The following is a 15,844-nucleotide window of genomic DNA, read 5'->3' as shown; positions in this document are numbered from 1 at the left end:
AAATTTAAAATCCCTACATAACCTGCTACCCCAAAACCTCCTCTTCCTCCTGAATCTATCCCAAATTAAATGTATAAGATTATTGTATTGTTATTAGGTGAAATGTTCCATTTTAGTGTAGAAGGTATTTGGGTCTTGATGCTGTGTACAGGTCAAGTGGCCCACCAAGTTAAGCAGGCAAAGACTATACTATTGTGTTCAGCTAAGCGAAACTCAAAAGAGTGTGTTTCCCTTGCCACCAACACCATTGATTTAACAATTAAGGAAACCCCATATCTTATGGAAAACAAACAGGAAAATCACTGATTTTGACCTTGCCCATGCAAGTCAGTGGAATTAATTAATTTCAGGTGAGTTCATAAAGCTCTGAGATCTTATTTCAAAAATTTAATTAAATATATAATTGGCAACAATATTGTTATTATTTTAAAAGAATAAAGATGGATTAGGGTATAGCATCCAAAAAGGAAACCACAAATAAAAATCATTTTCTGAGTTTTGGCAATATAGGAGCTACATTTATGAAAACCCAAGTAACTACCATTCATAGCAATTTGTGGCATAGTCATGTCATTGGAAATCGATTCCAGTACCTGTAAAGTATCTTTTTATCTCCAATGACACATGCATTGAATACTTCAGAGTGCACCCTATGAAAAGATAAGTATGTGTGTACGTAAGAGAGAGAGAGAGAGAGACAGAGAGAGAAAGATGATAGAAATGTAGCCATGTTAGTCTGGTGTAGCTGAAACAAAATACAGGACTATATAGCACTTTAAAGACTAACAAGATGGTTTATTAGATGATGAGCTTTCGTGGGCCAGACCCACTTCCTCAGATCAAATAGTGGAAGAAAATAGTCACAACCATATATACCAAAGGATACAATTAAACAAAATGAACACATATGAAAAGGACAAATCACATTTCAGAACAGAAGGAGGATGCGGGGGGGGGGGGGGGGGGGGGGATAAAAGGAAGGTGAATGCCTGTGAGTTAATGATATTAGAGGTGGGGAAGGGTAGATGTCTGTGAGTTAATAGTATTAGAGGGGATAATTGGGGAAGCTATCTTTGTAATGGACACTTTGTAATGGGTTCGAACAAGCCGGCATTTAAAAATGGCGCCGGACGGCTTATGCAAATAAAGCCCAGGAAATTCAAATCCCGGGCTTCATTTGCACGTTCGGTATGCATACATTACCCCGCTAGTTTGAACTAGCGGGGTAGTGTAGACATACCCGTGCAGATTTGAATGTCTTCTGAAGTAGGATGCAGGTGAGTAGGTCATTGAGACAGTGTCCATTACAAAGATAGCTTCCCCAATTATCCCCTCTAATACTATTAACTCACAGACATCTACCCTTCCCCACCTCTAATATCATTAACTCACAGGCATTCACCTTCCTTTTATCCCCCCCCCCCCCCCCGCATCCTCCTTCTGTTCTGAAATGTGATTTGTCCTTTTCATATGTGTTCATTTTGTTTAATTGTATCCTTTGGTATATATGGTTGTGACTATTTTCTTCCACTATTTGATCTGAGGAAGTGGGTCTGACCCACGAAAGCTCATCATCTAATAAACCATCTTGTTAGTCTTTAAAGTGCTATATAGTCCTGCATTTTGTTTCAGAGAGAGAAAGAGAGAGAGAATATCACAAATTCTGGCTGTGTATTGTTCTTTTTCCACGAAAATATACAAGTGACATCTCTGTCATTTAAGAATTTGCATGGATTGATTTCCTCTTGATAAGAGCATTTTAAGCCAGCAATTTGAAAAAAGGGGGGGAAAAAGCTTCTTGCAGGACACAATTTAATGAGAACCCCAGTTTCTCAGTGTGAGTTTGTAAAGCGGGTAAAAATTAACTGTTGATTTCACAGGGAATCTGGTTTCACAAACACTCAATATTTTAAATGGTTTTTAAAAATGGAATGGCTCCATTCAGCAAAGTGCTCTTTAAAGCACTCTAGGTGCAGGGCAAGAGGGAAATGCTGCATGTGGCCTCAGAAATACTGATGTACTAGAGTAGCTCAGTTTTTCCAACTGTCTGCCTAGGTTTTGTGATGCCTAGAGCCTGTGTTTCTCACATACCCAGATTTTACATACTTTACATTAAATAAATTGCAACTCACTACTGTTAAGGCCAAGCAGAAAGGGATAATCTGTCCCATACAGCTATTATTTCACTTATTTTCAAGGTCTGGAAAACATAATGTAAATGCCCCAAAAAGAAAACTCAGTGCAGGAGTAAAATGTCATGTTCAGAACTCAAAGTCTCTAAACAAGGGTCAGAGATCCCTTTAAACTTTGCTTTGCTAAACTAGTCAAACTGGCCTTTGCTCATACATGATATATGCAGTATCATCAAACCCAAATACTCACAGATCATGCCAGGCACTAAACTGCAGGGACTGGCTTAAAAGCCTTGTATTTTTTAAAAAATCCTAACTTCTAAATCTATTAAGTGTCTCCAGGTTTTCGAGCCTTCAGCGGTCACACTGTCAGGCTTTCCTCCATAACTATGAAGACCAGAAAGTCACTTAAAAAAAAAAAGAGATTGTCACATAATTTCATGGCTCCAGGAAATGGGGGTGTGGTTAACATAGGAAAGGTTTCTCTTGCTGCTTGTCTATTGCCATTAGGTCAATATACTGAAAATGAATGTTCTCTTTTAATGCCCTGGGCAAACGCAGATGGCACACACCATCCTGCCTCCAAAGTCCATGGAGAGCTCTTTGCAGTAATGTTGAATGTTGGGAACATCCCAAGATAGGAGGCGCCATGTGAGCATATGCCATTGTATGCTTCCCTGGAGGACTTGGAGAATATCCCAGTAGCTATTTATTTAAGATGCAATGCTGTTTCAAGCAGCATTCACTGTCACACCCTTCCTAACCTTTCCCCTTGGTGACGGGGTCCTTTCACAGGTTTAGGCAAGGAAACCAATGAGAGCACTGCACAGCCTCTGCCAAGGGAGCACTATGCACTGTGAAGAGCTACATTGGAGCAAAGGCTGTAGGTTCATGGGAATCTCAGATGTCTCTGGGTTTACAGAGCAAGCTCTGCAAGGCAAGTAGCAAAATTCAGGAAATGCAAACATTAAGGCTTCTGTAGTGTTAATTCAGCCACAAGGATATGAATGTACCATCTCCTTCTTCTACTTTTTTTGTTATGCTGTAGCTTATTATGTTGTTCTGTGCAATGCATTCTACATCTTTTAACATACCAAATAACATCATTTACTTTGCTGATGGAACATTAACTTTTGCAATTCCTTACTTTTGGTACTTTAACTATGAACTATTATTGTTGCCCAAGACCATGTTCTCACATTTTATAACACACTTGGGCTACGTCTAGATTGGCATGATTTTCCGCAAATGCTTTTAATGGAAAAGTTTTTCCGTTAAAAGCGTTTGCGGAAAATAGCATCTAGATTGGCATGGATGCTTTTCCGCAAAAGTACTTTTTGTGGAAAAGCATCCGTGCCAATCTAGATGCAGTTTTGCGCAAGAAAGCCCCAATCGCCATTTTCGCGATCGGGGCTTTTTTGCGCAAAACAATACCGCGTTGTCTACACTGGCCCTCTTGCGCAAAAGCATTTGCACAAGAGGGTTTTTGCCCAAACGGGAGCAACATAGTATTTCCGCAAGAACACTGACAATCTTACATGAGATCGTCAGTGTTCTTGCAGAAATTCAAGCGGCCAGTGTAGACAGCTGGCAAGTTTTTCCGCAAAAACAGCTATTTTTGAGGAAAAACTTCCCAGTCTAGACGCAGCCATCTTGAATATAATAAGGAAGTCAGCACAATGTCTCTGCTGAGTAGTCAAGATGATGAGAAGAATTGAACCAGTGTAGTAATAGATTAACTTTACTCAAACAAAATGGAAAGGAGCTATTGTGAATTAATCTCTTGAATTTATCAAAACTGATCCCAGTAGAACTCATTTTCAAATGCCACCTAGCGACCTAGGGAGGAATTGCAATTTATCATATACACCATGGTTGTCTTTAATGCAAGAATACCTTCAAGACTACAAAGGAATGATAGAAAGAGATTTTTAAAAAAGCTTTAGAAAATCAAATCCCATGGAATTTCAATAGAATTGTGTTCTTATAACCCAAAGGTGCTTTTCAAAATTCCCAAAACAACAATGCTAAAGGCAAGAGTGGCATTGTATTAGTATTTATTTTATTTCCTTTCCAACCCTCATACATTGTACATTAATTTCTAGCTTACACTGTATAGTCCAACCTGCAGTGCACAACATGAAAAATTGCAAAATAATACACTAGCCTTTTAAACGTTTTTTTTTAATAAAATATTCTTTTTATAGCATCCTCAAGTGCAGTGCATTCTAGTTCAGATATAGAAGAAGCAGAGTTACTACAATAGGGTGAAATGTTCTGTTGCTTTTTGTGTGTGTTCTTGTGTGAATGCCCCATGACATAAGCATGCAGGTAGGACTTACAAGCTGGGCAGGGACATCCCAAGGTAAATTTAGACACTTGCAAGTCAGGTGTGGTCAGAACACATCTAATTTATTATGCACAGATGTGAGCTGGTTTAGAATCAGCTCCCCATTGGCTGTTGAGCACATACCACAGGTACAAAAGAGAATGTGACAGGAATAAGAACGTCCCTTGCTCCCCTTCCTTTCTTTCTTTTTTTCCATGAATGAGTGAGTGACAACCACACAGACTGACTCACTTAGGGGAGATAGTGTAAGGAGCTAGCGATGGCTTTTAGAGACTGTTAGGATGAGCAGGACATTAGAGGCGTAAAAGGGAGAGAGCTGATTGGCTTCACTTAGGGCACGGTCTGGTGGACAAAAAAGAAATCAAATAACAAACCAAAGTGTTTGGCTCCTGCATTCTGAGGCAGCAAAGGAGGAAGAGGACATGTACTCATCCCCCTAGAAGGGTATCACAACCCTATCATCCTACTAAAAAAAATAGGTGTAAGTGAATAAGCATACACACAAGGATCCTATGTAATGCAAAAACAGAATGTGCTATACATAATGAGGATGGCTGGGGAACTGAATGGAATTCTGTGTCAAAATGTGGATGCAATAGGAAGGCTAGCCAAGATATCATGGGAAATGATGCACAAGCACTATTGCATGTCCCCTTCTTCACATAAGCTTCGCTTTTTGCTGCAGCACAAGCCACAGTTCTGACTTTTCCGAAAGCAGCCCACCAGGTCAACCCCAGAGTTACGGCATTTCAAACCCAGAATTTAACTCTTAAATAGTCCCCAGTAGCAATCAAAGAGAAAATAGCTCATCATGACTTAGTATAGAAACACTGCAACAAATTGAGCCCTTCAACTATTTCTTGATTTTTTTTAAACAAAGCCACTTAGATTCTGAAACTGCTTACCTCTTCCATTTAGTGCAGCTTAGCCAAAGGGAACTGACCAGCATTTTCTCTGTTACACTTAGTAAGCTTCTAGTTAGTTTCATGTTCCAGCCATATCCTACAATGCATGGATGGAAAACACTACTGAGAAATAAGTCTCACAGGGATAGCCGTGTTAGTCTGCAACTTTAAAACCAATGAGGAGTCTTGTGGTACCATATAGGATCATGAAATTTCAAGGGTAAAACCCACTTCGGATGTGTTGGAGTGGAAATAAGTGATTCTGAGATATACATAACAGCAAAAACCTTTGTCTATCAATTGGAGGATGCTTGTTAATGAAGCTATTAAGTAGACTGGATGTGTCCCCTTCATAGCTTTTGATGTGAAAATGTGAATATCAAAGGCAGGGGAAATTGGCTTTGTAGTGCATTAACCAGTTAATGTCTCTATTCAATCCCAGGATTATAGTGCCAAATTTGCAAATGAATTCCAGCTCAGCAATAACTGGGTAGTGAAATTCCTTTGTAGAAAAATGGCTAATTTTAATTCTTATATTTAATATCCATGGAGGTTAAAATGTTCCCCTGCAGGTTTATGTGTGTTATCATTCCTGGTGTCTGATTTTTGTTCATTTATCCTTTGTGACAGAGACTTTGGCCAATATACATGGCAGAGGGACATTGCTGGCACTTGCTAGCATATATCACATTAGAGGATGTGCAGCTGTATGAGCCCCTGATGTTATAACTTATTAGGTCCTGTGATGGTGTTGCTTGTATAGATGTGTGGACAGAGTTGGCAACGGGGCTTGTTGCAGAGATAGGTTCCTGGGAGAGTGTATCTGAGGTGCGGTATGTGGCTACTGGTTAGTATTTACTTAAGATTGGGGGTTGTCTGTAGGAGAGGATTGGCCTGTCTCCCAAGGTCTGTAAGAGTGAGGGATCATTTTCCTGAACATCCAACAGCTTGAAAGCAATGTTTTTTATTCCATTTCTATTGGTACTAGCTTTTGCACCTTTTTCTTTTTTAATTAACAAAACCTAAACGTGGGAGGGGGCAACATTTGCTGACAGAGTCCCATGAGGAAGATTGTCTCAGTCTTTGTCTCCCATGGCTACCCATCTCCTAGGGGATGGATTTCGTATCCTGCTTTGTTGGAGGCATAGCAGGAAACAAACCGAAAGTCAAATGTGTAACTGCCAAGGTGTATGAATCTAGAAGCTGTTAAGTGGCACAGCTGTTCTTCAAGACTACTCCTTTCCTTTTGCCCCATACTGTGGCTGCACAGCATTGGGAAGCACAATGGAAAACAGCAATGGTAGCATTTGGGGGAGACAAAAGTACATGATCAGGTGGCTGGGAATAAACATTTCATTGGGAAATCTGAAAATGAAGGAAGATTCTGTTTCCACACAGACTTGGGCCCAGGGATTGTGGGAACAGGTTTTACCCCACACTGTAGCTACCATTGCTATCAACATGTTTTACCAGGGAGACTGACGTGTTATCTTACACTTGCACCTCTTCTGTCATATCATGTTAAGTGCGGTATAATTGTAGTCTATTAGACTGCTAGAACCAAGAAGTGGTAGTGCATGACAGCACCTGTCAACATGTCACAGGAATGTCTCAGATGTTGAAATTATACCAGTTCCTATCACATTCATCTGGTATCTCTTTCTGCCCAGTCACAGCCAGTGCTTCGTTTGTGCCGGGGCTCAATTTGTGCCTCTCGGCTTGGCAGGTTGTAGCCCTGCACCTCTGAGGTTCCCATGTGACTGGCCTCACGGTGGGACGCAAGAGGCTCATACTGGCTCATACTGCACTGAGGTCACAGCTGCAGTTGCTGAGGTCACAGACCTGTTGCCTCACCTGCTTCCCGACATCATGTCAGCAGTGTGCTGAGCCTGCCCAATGTCCAGCGGGTGCAGCTGCAGCTAAATTGGGGCAAACTGAGCTCCTGAATCCTGGGCAGCAAGTCCTTTGAGACTGGGAACAACCCCCATTAGCGCCTCTGCCGGTGCTCCCTTGCCTTCCTGGGAGCTCCCGTGAGGAGACCACGGGGGGCTCAGGAGAGGCAGAGACTGCCCAGTGCTGGCACTGAGGTGTCACAGACTGGGGAGGTGACCGTACAGCTGGGGCATATTCAGAGTGGGGTACATAAGATGCATGAGGCGGGGAGGCAGCTCTGTGCTCTGGCCAGGGGGCACTGGCCAGTACTTCATTTCTGCCAGGGCTGAGCCACGGCACCTGTAGGTTATTAAAGTAATAGCCACCTTGGTTATTAAAGTGAAAAGAAATTGCTTGAGCTGAGCACCTAATTGCTTAAGCCCTGGCATCACTTTAGCAGTGGTGCTGACCCATCACGGTGCCCATAATCCTGGCTGCTGCTGCCCCCAGCAACAGATATGCTCAATATATGGGGGGTGCTGCCCAACCTGGCCCCTGCTGGGGACCTGCACCGTGAAGAGGTGGGGGCTGGGCCTTATCCTCATCCCTCTTGTGCAAGGGGTAGAGTGCTCTTCCCACACACACCCCCAGGGTGTGATGGTGCCCTGAGGCAGGCTGAGAGCAGAGTGAGACAGGTTTAGGTGCAGGGGCTGCAGCCCCTTTGTTCAGGAGTGATAGATCGGGCAGGCTGGAAAATTAACACACACACCCCGCCAGCATTGAGAGAGCAATGGGGATGGGCCTTGTGGGGGGCATCATTACTCTCCTTCATCCTCTACGTCATCCTCTACGTCATTTGGAAACCGAAGCACCAGGACAATCATGCAGGGTATGAGGGTAGTTTTGGGGGGAGAGGGGTTATGATGGGGTGTAGGTTGGGAGGGACGTGGGGGACAGACAGGGCTGGGGAGGTGTGTGGGATGGTGGAGGTTTCTGGGGGCTAGGCAGGGCGGGTGTGTGTGTAGGATGGAGAGTCCATGGGAGTTAGACAGTGTTGGGTGTGTGGGATAGAGGGGTAAATCGGTGCTTAATCAATATTGGGCCTTGCCAAGACTGACCCCTGCTACCTCTTTCATTGCAAATTAAGCACTGGGGACTGCTTCTGATTTCCTCATTCCCAATGCGTAGCACCTTACTTTCCAAGTAGTCCCACTGAAATCAGTGATACTGTTTGTGTTATAATGTGAGCTTCAGCTAAGGTATCAGAATGCAGCCCTTGATTTTTTAAATTCTATTTGCCCTTACCCAGAACAGAATTACAGGCTTTTGTTTTCTACAATATGGTCTATGTCATGGGAAACATGAGTGTCTCTCCCAAGTTCTCATACAAAACTAGTTTGTCATCTTATTGCAGCATCAGTACACAGTGGGTGACTAAAGGTGTGTCTACACAGCACCCTAAACTTGAAATAAGATACACAATTTGCGCTATGCAAATTGCGTATCTTATTTCTAATCTATTTCAAAATAAACTATTTGAAATGTGGCACATCTACGCAGTGCCAGATTTCAAAATAACATGCTATTTCAAACTATTCCTTATCCTTTGTGCAATGAGGCTTACCAGAATGGCAAAATAGCCCGCCGATTATTTTGAAAAATATTTCGAAATAAGAAGCGGCTTGTGTAGACGTGGGGTAGCTATTTCGGGTTACCAGAGGTATCCCAAAATAGCCGCGCAGTGTAGAGGTAGCCTAATGTGGACAACATTTTGAATCCATTAAAATCAATTGATTTAAGTGGATCCCAGAGTCACAGGTTGAGTATCCTGCAAATCACCCAGAGGGGGGGAAGGGGAACCAAAAAGAAAAGGAAATCTATGAAAGTATGTGTCATGATAGCCAGCTTCTTCCCAGTCAGAGCTGACAGTACCAAATAGTCTGATTTTAACTTTTAACTCTCTTTTCATGCTCTATTTCTTACACTATTTTTTAAGATAAACAGAGATGTGAGGCCAGTATCGGATGCCAATTTACACCAACTTTCACTGAATTCCATTTCAGTGATTTTATGCCTGACCTACACTGGTGTACTTGAGAGATCTCTGTGGGCCAGGTTCAGAGAATCATGCCCTACATAATAGTATCTGTGATGTGCTGTAACAGTGGCTTTTTGCCATTAAACCGAGTCATCATTTCACCTTGTCCCGGACAAAAGATCTTCTGCCAAACTCCACTTCCAGCAATCAGAAATAAAGGACAACAATAGTCCGTAAATTACACTTCATCAGCCAAATATAGATAGTTTGGTTCTTCTAATGGTTTGTAATGTTCTTATGGGAGATTTTATTGCTTCCACTCTGTCCTCCACATTTCAATGCCCTTGTCACAAATGTCATCAAACAATATCATATGCAAGCTAGGCAGCAGATGTCCCCCTGTGAAAGAGAACCTACTGGCAGCAATCAGAGCAACCCCTCTTCAGTTTAGGATGTGTCTATATTGTACAGTGTACACATATAGAGCTCAGTACTGGGAGTATATGCAGCCAGGGCAGAACCTCTAAGCCAGACTATTGCACAGTATTTTTAAGTTGTCTTGAGTGAAAACTGCACTAACTAGCTGCAGTAGCATCCCCAAAGCCCGTGTGCTGAACCAAAACTAACTAACAGTTAGTCTTCAAGGTGCCACAGGACTCCTCATTGTTTTTGCAAGTTATTTTGATAATGCAGTGCACAAAAAAGGGATAGGCCAATCTGGAGAAATGGTGTTTCCTGTCTTGCCCTCCTTCCCTTCCTCCCTTTATATTTCTGTACTGTATCATCCTACTAGATGATGTTTACTAGAACCACTATTCAAAGCTCTCTGCTGCAGTATCAGGACTTGTGACGCAATAATGGCAATAGTCCTCAGTGGAGATTATGACAAGACCAGGTTAGGAGACTCAGGCCTAGATCCTCACGGGTATTTAGAAGATCAATGCTTTTTCGTGGGTTCAGTTTTCTTTCAAAGGTTCCCATTTAACCTAAATGGTCTCTGGTTCTGTTCCTTTCATGAAGGGTCACAAACAGTAAGTGCCAGTGAACACACAGAGAAAAACTGGAAACCACACAGGTAACGCTTGTGTTTCCCTAGAGCCCCCTTCTCTGGTTTCTAATCAGCTCAACTTCCAGCATTTCTTAGTTTTCTCAGGGTAACCTAGTCTAAATTGATTCTGCTGCACTCAATAAATTCCCAGATGTGGGTTCTTCCCTGTGCTGCCTCTGAATTTTGGCAGGAAATTAACCTCCCAACTCCAGGTTGCTGATTAACTTTGTGGGGCCTCTTTCTAGGAGTAGAGTGCTGCACAGTTGTATGGTTCATCCGGGAGCATCAAATAAGCAGAAAACTTAATCACAATGATCCATCCACCCCGTCTCCCATATCCTCTCATGAACATGCCACCGTGAGCAAAAGCCTATGGAAAGAGGTATTCTCCCTATTGAATGACTCCTTACCAGGGCCGGATTAAGGCATTGGCTAGCTGGGCAGCTGCCCAGGGTGCCAACCTATGGGGGGCGCCTGATGGCAGCTGTAAGGGGAGCGCAGTGGTATCTGGGCTGGGCTGGGCCAGGCACGTGCTTCCTACTGCTGCCAGCTCCGCGCGCCTCCCCCACGTGCCTGGCAGGGGTCAGTGCCATGCATGCACCCTCCCCCAACCTGGGGCACAATTAACCTGTCTGTCCAGGGTGCCAGAATGGCTTGGTCCAGCCCTGCTCCTTACATAGATACTATGCCATGGAAATGTGCAGCTTTGCCCAGTACTCAGATCAGCTGCCCATTGTGCGATGTGCATATCTTGCAGCAGTTCTACACTAGGAGTTGCAGAGTGCCTATCAGTGCACATAGCAATCTAGCTAGGAGCAACTGCTTGCTCAGTGTGCACTCGTTAATTTGCTAACTGCAAATAACCAACTGGTGATTAGATTCTTTTTCTATCACTTGCAACTGAACTCTGGTGGCATAAGAGCTCCCATGCTGTGAACAGCAGCAGTTTTGGAGTCCTGGACTTTTCTAATACATATAGAGTATGACTTTGCTCTACTAAGCTGGAGCACCTTGCAGAAGAATTACGCACTCCATAATACCAAATTTGTCCCATAAAGAATGTTTCAGGAATAGCTTTCTTGCCCTAGGCTGGATCGTTAAAGAAATCTTTATATAGGCTCTTTAAAGCAAAATACTCCTTGTCTTTGCCAGTTGACACATTCAGTCAAAGTGTGGTCTCAGTCCTGCTGGTGTCCATGGGATTGACGAGAACTTGTCCTTTACTTCTACTTCCTTGTACCAGCGTAGTTTACATGCTGTAAGGGAGATGACATAGACTTGAGTAATGCTTCATGATGATTTCAGCTAAATCTGAGCTCACTACAGAAGAACTTCACAAGGATCATATAGAATAGCTCACATCCAGCAACTGTATTCAGAATAGGAGAAATGCATCTGTACATGGCAATTTTCATCTTTAACACTAGCTCAAGGAGCCGGGGAGGAGAGATCAATTATAGACCTACAGTCAGGAAACTGCACATGAAACCACTGAATTTCTTAACACATTTTCTTTACCTTTGGGCAAGCCACGTACACTTCTCCAGGTACCCAGAGGAGCAAGGATAAAATGAATCCCCAATGGCTTCTTCAATGGGAAGGATTCTGAAAGGTTGTGGATACCATGGTTGACTAGTCGATCTACCAGATATCTCTTGGGAAGTGCAGGAGCTCACCAAATCTTTCACTGAGAACAGTATGCAAATAAGATTTGGTGTTTTTTGCAAAGGATCTGAAACCTGATCCTGATATTGTCAACTGGTGGCTCACATCCATCCACAGCTCATGTCCTCATGGATATTTCTTAATGGTTTGGGGCCACTGACAAATTGTTCATTGTTGGCACACTTCTCCATATTCAATTGTCAGGCTGTGTTATTGATTGCTGAAGTCACAGGGTATATTCTTCTGTCCCTCTGACTGAATGATATTGCAGTATTTACAAGAGGAGGAGTTCCTGAAGAAAACTGGTGACAATGTAGGAGCACTTCATACAGACAGACATGGTTGGGCGGCAGTGAAATACTGCTCCTGTTCTCCCTTGTACACAAAAGGGGATTATATTTGTCTACATTCATGAGCCTTATATTTAAAATAGCTGTGTTCCTTCCTGACCAAAGAGAGCACAAGATATATGCCAAATTTATTGAATGCCTAACAGGGCTCATCTCTGATTCTTTCTTAGTATCAGTGGGTATGTCTACACTACCCTCCTAGTTCAAACTAGCGGGGTAATGTAGGCATACCGCACTTGCAAATGAAGCCCGGGATTTGAATTTCCCGGGCTTCATTTGCATAAGCGGGGAGCCGCCATTTTTAAAACCCCGCTGGTTCGAACCCCGTGCAGCGCGGCTACACGGGGCACGAACTAGGTAGTTCGAACTAGGCTTCCTAGTTCGAACTACCGTTACTCCTCATTTCACGAGGAGTAACGGTAGTTCGAACTAGGAAGCCTAGTTCGAACTACCTAGTTCGTGCCCCGTGTAGCCGCGCTGCACGGGGTTCGAACCAGCGGGGTTTTAAAAATGGCGGCTCCCCGCTTATGCAAATGAAGCCCGGGAAATTCAAATCCCGGGCTTCATTTGCAAGTGCGGTATGCCTACATTACCCCGCTAGTTTGAACTAGCGGGGTAGTGTAGACATACCCATAGAAAGTAATATGACTTCCCTTCCTCTCTAATTGGAGCTGCTGTTTTCTAGCCCTCTGTTTATCTGGATGATGGCAGCAGAGGTGATAGGCCTCATCCCGGTCAACAGTCCTGTGTCATGTGCAGAGGTGGCTACATGGTGCAATTTTCTTGGGGTGCTGATTTTCCTTCCCCATCACTTTGTTACCTGTTCTCACCGAAGGCACATTGCTACATGTTCTAGGCCTGAAACATGCAAAATCTCTCCAGACAAGCATCCTTTCCACTCCTCAAACATCCCCCTCCTTAGCCCCAGTTCTCCCCCTCTCCTGCCTGCTGCTGCTCTCTCTGATTTTGTTTGAGAGAGCCAGTGATTTAAAACTCTCCCCTTGCCTCCTAACATCCTCCCAGCTGAGCACACAAAGCTAGTATATGGAAGGGAAGAGTGTACCAGCACTGATGACAAAGAGGCCCCATAATCATGGGTGAATACTGGTATTTACACAAATTAAAACTCCTCCTCCAAACATAGGTGCCAACAAAAACTGGCCACCCAAATGTTTGTGCAAAGGGAATAAAAAGGGCAGAAACGTGACCAGATGGAATCACTAGCCAGCTTTAGCAAACATGCTTGCTAATTAATTTTTTTCCATTGTTTGCCCAGCTTTGTATGTAACTGAGAACAGATCTGAGCTGATCAGTAATTACCAAAAATTCGGAAATTTTACAGTCTGTACTGTGTTACTACTGATGTGTGAACTGTGTGTCTCTACGTCATTGCTGAGACATTTTAAAACTCAGATCTAGTATTTACTGTTGCTGCCTTTGTAAAAGGGGGCACAAATTACTTATGTATCAGATCTAATTATGAAAGTTTTTCAAATGTAATGGCCTGTTATCTTCATGGCTCTGTCTCTGTACGCTCTGTCTGCAGTTAGGGCTCATAATCTGTGGTTTGGAAATCAGTGCACTTGGACTCGAAACCCATTTCCCCATTCCACAGTGACACCTGCTGGGAAGAACTGAGCTGATCAGATGCAGGATCCCCTGCTGCTTAGCTTAGCAAGGGGCTGTGGAGTGCAAAATGAAGAGTCTATGGCAATCAGGCAGATTGATTCTCCTCTTTTCTTCCAGATTTAGCTCTTCTCTTATCACAAGGAAAACGTATCTGTGCCAGCATGATTAATACCCAGAAACTCTTTGCACAACTCCACAGTCCTCAGAAGCAGCACTAGTATTTCAACCGGAGACCTGAATGAGAAAAGAGTCTAATAGATTAGATGGATTTTCAAACTCATGGGCCAAATTCATCCCAGGGGTCCATGTGATTACAGCAGGAATGAATCTGCCCCACTGTGTGATGTGTTTTGTTTTATATTCCCTTCTCATGTGCCTGTAGCCACTGCCCTTATTTAGTCTATGGCTCCCTGATACCAGTATGTCTAGCCCCAGAAATGTTTTCTGAAGAAAGGACTGAAATATTATAATGCACACCATGTTAAGGGAAATTGAAAAATCCTCCCATAACTGAGGGAAAATAGAACTTTAGGAGAAAAGGGCCACAATGTTTTAGAAACATGACAGATACTACAAATACTAAGCAGGATAATGAGTCGTGTAATGTATCTTTAACAGTGTGGAGTTCACATAATGTCATATCTAGAAAAATGTTGGAAAACCTAGGAGATTATAAGGAGGGGAGAATTTCTGAAATTAGAAGCCTCTTATTAGAGCTTTAGCTCCCCATGTTGCTGGGAATGTTCTTCTTGGCAGACTAAAAGATAGACATCCCTTTTGATTGCTGTGAAGAATCTTTGAGCTGTGTGCTACTTAGGATATGTTCAGCTCCTTTAATTGGTAGTTTGGCTTTTTCGTGGCTCCTCCTCATTTCAGCTCTTCACTGATCCCAAAACATCTTAACTATAACAGGGTAATTTCCAAATCCTTAGCGTGGGTCTACACAGTAGCACTAGCTCGAAATAAGCCTCGCAATTTGAGATACGCAAATCACGTAGCTTATTTCGAGATAGTCTATTTTGAAATTTGGCACTGTCTACACGGTCTGTCTACCACTATTCTGACAAGTCCCTTAATCCTCATGGAATGAGGTTTACCAGGATGTCAAAATAGCAAGCCCATTATTTCGATTGCATTTTGAAATAACGGGTGTGCTGTTAAGAGGCGGATAGTGCTATTTCAGGATACCATACATAGCTCCACTGAAATAGCTCCACTGTCTAGAGTGACGTACCCTAAAACAGACTATTTCCTTTTTCTTTGCAGGACAGCACCAATTTCCATAACCATATCCCTTCTTTGATCTGGATGTTAAGTTACTGCTGCTCCTTTTGGTACCAGTGCCACCCAGAAGATGCTAGAAACTGGACCACAGGCCATTTGATGGCCACTGGCAGCCTTTACACCAAGAAAGTCTTAAAACTTCCCACAGTGGTGGCTCTTAGAGCCCATAATCTTTAATCCCCTGACTTGCAATGAGACTCCACCAACTGGGGAAAATCTCAGCCAAAGATGAAAACATTTGAAAAAAAACGAGAGCATGTTTTAATTTTAAAAACTCAATCTTTCTTTTCTTATTAAGGACCTTATCAGTTTGACTGTCACAGACCCACTAGGATTTTCAGCAAAATGCTTCCTTTATAGATGAAATGAAGCCCTCAGGTGGCAGTCAACAGAATTGCAGCACCTATTTTTGTTCTTTTCCTAGACCCATAGAAAAAACAACACACGTCTTTCTCTCCAAACCAAGGCAGCTGTCTTTGGATTTCACTGGATTTCACTGTAAATCATTTCCCTCATTGCTTCTGTGCTCATTTCCCCATATGTTTACCATAATCTTAGTATTACTGCTTTC

At 42.9% G+C, this 15,844-nt stretch overlaps 1 long non-coding RNA gene across 1 annotated transcript; it reads left to right on the top strand.

Moving 5' to 3' along the window:
* Positions 1–7,830: 7,830 nt before the first annotated feature.
* Positions 7,831–15,426, top strand: LOC142827043 (uncharacterized). The gene is made up of 3 exons (XR_012901413.1): positions 7,831–8,148; positions 10,591–10,727; positions 15,256–15,426. It is a non-coding gene; the product is annotated as an uncharacterized LOC142827043 (long non-coding RNA).
* Positions 15,427–15,844: the final 418 nt, after the last annotated feature.

This window comes from Pelodiscus sinensis, chromosome 1 (genome assembly GCF_049634645.1).
Source record: "Pelodiscus sinensis isolate JC-2024 chromosome 1, ASM4963464v1, whole genome shotgun sequence".
Lineage (NCBI taxonomy): Eukaryota > Metazoa > Chordata > Testudines > Trionychidae > Pelodiscus > Pelodiscus sinensis.
This window is presented reverse-complemented; position numbering and strand designations above follow the sequence as displayed.